Raw genomic sequence first — 7,272 nt, 5'->3', positions numbered from 1 at the left:
GAGTTAAATGCCAAGAGGTGTTGTTATGTCAAATATCACCAGTTTTTCAAATTATACATGGGGAGGCAACTAGATTTTATCATCATACAACTATTTTTCAACTTTCATACAACATTCAAATAAAAAAAAAATATATAACTACAACACAATACAATTTACCTATAATTTTACTACAACTTTACTACAATTTCGTAAGTATATTGTATGTTATGTCTTCTTCTTCTTCTTCTTCTTCTTCTTCTTCGAGTTTCAATCTGAAATCCATCCAGAACCAAGTCTAATCTTCACCCAGCACCCTCAAAATTGAGATATAAACTCCAAATAATATTCTCAATTATTTGCAATAATACCCAATCCAAACAAATAATGATTAAAACCCAAATTCGAATTCAAAGCTTTATGATAGATTAGTGTTCGAATCTTCAATTCTTACGACATGGAGGTTACTTCAATAGGTTGATTGGTATAAGACACTTTTTAGGCTTACCTTATTGAGAGAGAAAAACAATGAGAGAGAAAGATGAAGAAAGAAAGAAAAATTGATGAGAGATGCGGCAGTGAGGAAAGAGGAGAGGAGAGAAAAAAAGAAAAGGATGTAACTAAATCCCCTAATTCAAGGCACTAATAATGGATTGTATATAATTTGTAAGTAATCTTTGTTTAGGGTGGGTAATATATAAAACTACGACAATTTTGATAAATAAGTTTCAAATATTGTATAGGAAGGAAAAAAAATCCTAAATTTAATTCTTTAATTAGCAAATCAAGTTCCAATCTTTTGTTGGCTATTGAGTGCTAATTTATCTCCTTTTTAAGTCGTTAATCTAAAAATATATATATTCTCTTAGGTCTTTTTAAATTATCATGGTTATTAAAAATAATTAGTTCAAAATACTTGTCATTTTAGAAAATTAGAAAGAATTAGTAAAATCTTTTAACCTTTACCCTTACTCTAATAAAATATTAGAGAGGGATTAACATAGTGAAAGTAAGAATAGTACTTAATAAAGTGAGATCAAAGAATAAGTAAGTACAATTTAGTCAAATTATCCTAGATTAATATTATCTTAAGAGATGTGCAAAAACCAAACATGATAACTCACAAGTAAAAGAGACTAGAGGAACTATCATATAATTAGTGGCGTAGTTATATTGGGATAAGGGTGGTCAAGCGAAGACCCTTCCCCGAAAAATTATACCGTATATATAAGTCAAATACCAATAAGTATATATTATATTTTAAACACCCTTTATATAGTTGAGAAGGATATTCTAATGGCTAGAATCCTAGTGTTAACATTTGTATATGCCCATTTTGTTTTTTTAAAACTACATGGAGACGACATTGGTCTATTTGACTATCTTTTTGTCCCGAAGGCCTCGGGTGAATTTTGGGGTAGTTTCGGAACAAGTTGGAATTGCTGATTTTCTGATGTGTTGCAATGAATCGCGATCACGGAGAAGCAAGGGGATCAATCCAAGGTGATTAATGGGGTTGATCAACGTACCCTACGAATTGTGTGCTTTCTTTGTGAGTGGCTGATATGGATTGTGTTTCTCCACCTGGATAGGTGATGTAAAAATATTCTTATAAATAACTCTTCAAAATTAACAATTTAGGTAAAATAACAGACAACTAATCTTAAAAATTGTTTGTTAATTAAAGTTATTCACTAAATAATATCATAATTTAAAAGTCGAACTCTACAAAAAAAGAATTGTACGAAAATATCTTTAGACTACAAACGTATGAACTCTCTCTTTCCTTTGGTTCTATGCTTACTTTTATCACTACAATTTTTTTGTTGTCTTTTTATGTTAGTTTTTTATTTATAAAATTGTAGTTCTATTATAGGATTTGTTTTTATGATTTAGCTAAATAGTAGCTTGATTTAAAATTTTTGGTGCACCATTCATTAAAAGAATTATTGACTTCTTTAAAGTTTGAATGCCCTTGACGTCTAGTTGGCGAGATTCCTGCATATATTAATTTCCCATTGACTTGAATCAACTTGTTGTTTTCTTTTTCCCAATAAATTAGTCTCTATTTACTTAATTACGTTCTTAAAAGAAACTGTAGGCTAAATAATTCATTTTGGTGATTGTTATCCTTTTGCTGCAAAGAAGAAAGAATTGTACTATAGTGATATATGTTAGTCGATTACCTGGAAAAACCAACTTAGGATACACAAGTAAGTAGTGCAATGAAAACCTTAACCAATTCCTATTCTGTTTTGGTTTCCTAAAACCTTCTCCTAAATTTAGTTGGAAAAGGCCTACAACTCTATATATAATACTTCATCTCTATTTGTTTAGCATATGTTTAGGGTTTTGATTCACACATTATATCATCTTCTATTCCATTGTTTAAGTTTAATGAAGGTTTATTTAATGCAGGTTTTTGCCATCCTATCAGACTATGCATTTGGTGTTAGAATCTATAAAGCCATTTTTTCATGAGCCGTGAAATTCCAGAAAAGAGATACCACACCGGATTAGATTTAATATGTGGCAACAATTTACGATAAGAATAAATTAAAATTTATTAATACTTATTGTATTCATCTAACATTATTAATTTTTTTTTTTGCAGGTTAAGTGAGTATGATAGCCACCGCTTCGAAATGAGGTGAATGCTAATTTTGAGAAGAGAGCACAAAATCGGATATTATACACATCATGTTTCTCAAAAAGGTCGAACCAAACCTGATTGGATACGTGAAGATGTCTAGGATAAAATCTTGGTGAAGTGGAACACCCCTGAATGACAGAAGAACAGTCAAAGGGCAAAGGCAAACAAAGCCTCTACTAAGAGTGGAGCGTTGCATACTAGAGGTTCAATTTGAGATGGGAAAATGCATAAGTACCCCCGACCTATAGCCAGATTTTCAACTACAAACTTTATGTTTGCGGGGGATCCTATTACCCCCCCGAACTATTTTTAAATGGAATTAGTATCACCCTAAAGTGCCACTACCACATCTTTGTTTGGTGGTGAAATACACTCGTCTGACACATGTATTTCCCACTAAATCGTTTTTTTCTTGTTTTTTTCCCAACCCACTTTTTGTATTTTTTAAAATTCTTTTTTTTCTTTTCACACATCCCACCTTCTTCCATTCTCCAACCCACAAATGAAGCAACGGAAATTTTTTGGTTGAAGAAGCAGATTTAAAAATGGTGAGCTCCTAAAAAACTTTCTAGCAATCAACAATCAACAACCAACAACCAACAACCAAGCTCTTCTTCCTTGTTCTCTCTTTTATGTAAATTTGATTAATTAAAAAAATAGGACTCCCCTCCCCCACCTCACTACCTGAAGCAGTGAAAGGCCGAAGGCCCCAATCGGGAAATGATGAGCACAACGAGAATATTTTTTGCAAATAACAATCAAAACCTTTCTTCTTGTTTAGTCTTTTGTGGGCTTCTTCTGGGTTTAATCGAAAATTGATCTTGGGATGAATTTTTTTTATTCCTTTCTATGAGAAGAAATTGCAATTGAAAGTTTTTAAAAGTGGTGAGTGAAGAGATTAGAAATAGCAGTAATCCTCTATAAAGTGTAGTGAAATATGGAGAGGAGAGAATAAAATCTTCAACTCGATCGATCTCGCCGGAAAATATGGAGAATCCGAAGCTAATTTTCGTCCAATCTATAAGTAACAAAACTGGAGGTAAGAAAAGGAAAAGAAAAAGAAAAATAAGAGAAAAGAAAAAATAGAAAATAGTATATTTTATAAAAATGTTATAAAAATAAAATTTCAGCATTCTCTCTCTTTCTCACTCTCCCAAGGAGAGTGGCATACACTCTCTTCTACCACATCGGCACTAAGGGTATACTAATTCCATTTAAAAATAATTCAGGGGGTAATAGGATCCCCGAAAAGATAAAGTGTGTAGTTGATAATCCGGTTATAGATCGGGAGGGGGATACTTATGCATTTTCCTATTTGAGATTGGTAATTTCATTATAAAATTTTTCTTAATTTTACATGTATACACATCGAACATATATCTATCTCTTACCTTTTAATTTTGCAGGAAAAAGGAACATGTGGGGATGTGACTCATGCTACGGTCTTTGTAGAGACCCACAAGAAAAAAGAAGAAGAACGGCTCAAGAGAAGGATGGATCAAATTGCGTGATTCAAAGACAATTATATGATCCCAACTTCAATGGAGTACTATTTTATTTTTCAAAGATTATTTTGTTATATAATGTGTATCATTTTTATTTCAAGAAAAGTATCAGAAAAATATGAATAAATGGCGATAAACTCAGTCTGAAGGAAACCAGTCGTCTCCCGAGGATATGACTGTGTTATAGATACATGCAGCATGTGGCTTGAATAAAAGTATAGAGTTATGTAGAATTATCCGTTTTAATATTAGTTTACAAGTTGTGTGTTTGCTATCTTACTCATTTACTTTTTTTTTCTTTGTTTCTAAGAAAACTAAATAAAGGCCGACTCTACGGACTTGGAGTGTTGCCATCCTCCACTCATCCAGCCAATTAATGAAATATCGCAAGAGTGGAGCGCACACAAGCTATGATCCAGAAATTATTGAAAAACAAAGACAGTTAAGCTACAATAGAGGAATTTGATAGTGAGGAGAAGACTGAGTCTGACGAGGAGCAACTATTTTGTTGTATTGTTATGACGAGGGTAGACTTGTCTTTGTATATTTATGCTTTAGATTTGAATGGTCATGTTATGCTTTAGACTTGAATATGAATGTTATATTTTAGCCTTGAATATGGATGTTATATTTTAGACTTGATTATAATTTCGCTAGTATGTATAGAATGTTAATGTGGTTTGTATTTGTCACACCTCCTTTTTTTTTTTTTTTTTCCGAGGGAGTATGGGAATAGGGAGTTTTTCCGATTAAAGTGACTTTATTCGAAATGAGATTATTTATTTATTTCAGAGTCGCCACTTGGAATAATTTATGATGTCCCAAGTCACCGGTTTATTTTAAATCCCAAATCGAGGAAATTGACTCTATTTTTACGGTCCGCGAACGCAGGAGATCGGATAAGGAATTCTGTTAACCTGGGAGAAGGTGTGAGGCACTCCCGAATTCCGTAGTTTTAAGCATGGTCGCTCAACTATTAATGATTGGCCTAATTATCTGATTAATTGCATATTTAGAACCTATTGTACATTTTTTAACTTTTAATTGTTTTTAGTATTTATGGAATTATTTCTTGAACAAGTCATGATGTCTTACACTTGTCATTTTGGTACACGTTGCGAACCGCGCCACATGAAATGCACCCGCAATTTACGACATGTTTATTTTATTATTATTTGAAGTTATGGTCGAGTCACGTGAAACGCATACTCGAGTTGGAATTTACGTATCGTGACCATGCCACGGGAACCGTACCCATAATCACGATGATTTATTATTAATCGTGCCTAGAGCAAGCTACGATGTTGCTAGTGTTCATTTTCCTAAGTTTGAAATTGTTGTGAAGTCGTGACTTATGAAATTATTTGTGGAAAAAGTGTGACTTAGTTATTATTAGCAAGTCATAAATTACAAATTAGCTATTGTATCAATTTTAATGCCCCCAAGGAAAACAACTTAATTTCCAACATAAACTACATAGACAGAAGGATGTTCACAACACCTAAAAAGACAACTGTTGAATTCCACTTTTAGAGCAATTAACCAATTTGTCATGAATACTACTTTAGCACTAAGCCATATACTCTATAAGTTGTTTATTCGTGTAGTATGTGATTTAGGCTATATATTTCGTTAACAACTCCTGTCATTTCTTTTAGATTCCCTTTCAAATTTTGAGGGATCCATAATTAGCAATATGTTGCAAAAATAAACACAAACAGTAAACATGAATCAAATTGTTCAGTTGAAGCTGAGAAGTGCATAGCGCCGAATTTGCAATAAGTAGAGCCAAACTTCACCCACAACCATACCAAGCAGAATATATGTGTGTGTGTGTCGGCGCATATGTGTGTCAAAGGCTTAATTTCAAACAAGCAAAAATTCACCAAAAAAAGCTCACAATAAGCAAAAATAAAACAGTGCAAGACATGACTCACATCGGTAGCAGATGCATCAACCCCAACAGTATATTTCGCAGATTCACGCAAAGTCTTGGTCTTATCCTCAATTTCATCCAACGTGTATGCTTTAATATTAAAAAATTTTGCTTTAAATATTACATCTGTGCTTCCAAGTCGAACAAACACAGGAACTTGACCAACTGACCGGAGCTCAAAACCTCGCTGTGAAGCTCAAACGGACCCCCACAAACTTCAAACTGGGTCTGACAGAGACAGTAGCCAGCTATTTTGTGGTTGAAACGAAACTCTGTTTTTGCTGGTTTTTGGCTCGGTTTTGCTGTGTTTTCTGGGCTGATTTTCGCTAATTTTGATGGAGGTTTCAAGGTGTTTAAGGGTGCTTGAGGTGGTGGAGAAAATGGCTGTCTGTTGTTTTTGGTTTTTGAACAATTTCGTGGCTGTTTTGCGTGGATCTGCTGGATTGAGGAAGAAGAATGAGCAAGAAGGCAAAATTCCCAGAAGCTAATGCCTCACCCTCGCTCTTTTCTGCACAACACCTCTTTTTTTTTTTTTAAACTTTTTTCCTCCCTAGGGTTCTTCTTAAGATGAAGCTTATATGTGGGGTGTGAGAGTTAATATGGACCACTGGATTGTTAAGGATGAAAGGCTAAGATTAAAAGGGTCTGGTGGATTGGGTTGATGGGTCTCGGAAAGAATGAGCCTTTGTCTTGCTGGACCACCAAAATCCGAAAATGAGCCCCCAATTGACCCAAATTCAATTCTTTCTCATTGAACAAAAAAAAAAATTAAATAAATAAAATAAAATAAAAATAAAAATACTACTAAAACATACTAATTAATTTTAGTTAATAAGAATAAACTATTAAAGTGAACTATATATTAAAATAAAAATATTTTTGGTATTTTTTAAATGTTATAAAAAGGTAGAAAAAATTATGTTAAAGTAATGGTAAAAATTAAAATATTATCATTATAAAATACTAATAAGTTTAAATAAATAAAAAAAAAGATAAATAAAAAGATATATCATAAGAGAAGAAATATTTTAAAACTATTTTTTGTATTTTCAAACTTATGTTTTAAAATTAAAACTAAAAGTTGATTGAAATCCTATTAAAAATAAAAATAAACCAATAATTTTGAAATATTACTCTTAAAAGTTACGCGAGTCAAAAATTACATGCTTACAGTATTTTGATGCTTGAATGTGATTTAG

The 7,272-nt window shown here is 32.5% G+C and overlaps 1 long non-coding RNA gene across 1 annotated transcript; it reads right to left on the bottom strand.

Moving 5' to 3' along the window:
* Window positions 1-1,205: 1,205 nt before the first annotated feature.
* LOC104092537 (uncharacterized) lies at window positions 1,206-6,667 on the bottom strand. Its single transcript, XR_685460.4, has 2 exons — window positions 6,075-6,667; window positions 1,206-1,563 (listed from the first exon to the last, which is right to left on the bottom strand). It is a non-coding gene; the product is annotated as an uncharacterized lncRNA (long non-coding RNA).
* Window positions 6,668-7,272: the final 605 nt, after the last annotated feature.

The sequence above is a fragment of the Nicotiana tomentosiformis genome, chromosome 3 (genome assembly GCF_000390325.3).
Source record: "Nicotiana tomentosiformis chromosome 3, ASM39032v3, whole genome shotgun sequence".
In the NCBI taxonomy this organism is placed as follows: Eukaryota; Viridiplantae; Streptophyta; class Magnoliopsida; order Solanales; family Solanaceae; genus Nicotiana; species Nicotiana tomentosiformis.
Note: the sequence above shows the minus strand (reverse complement) of the source record. Positions and strands in the feature narration are given on the sequence as shown.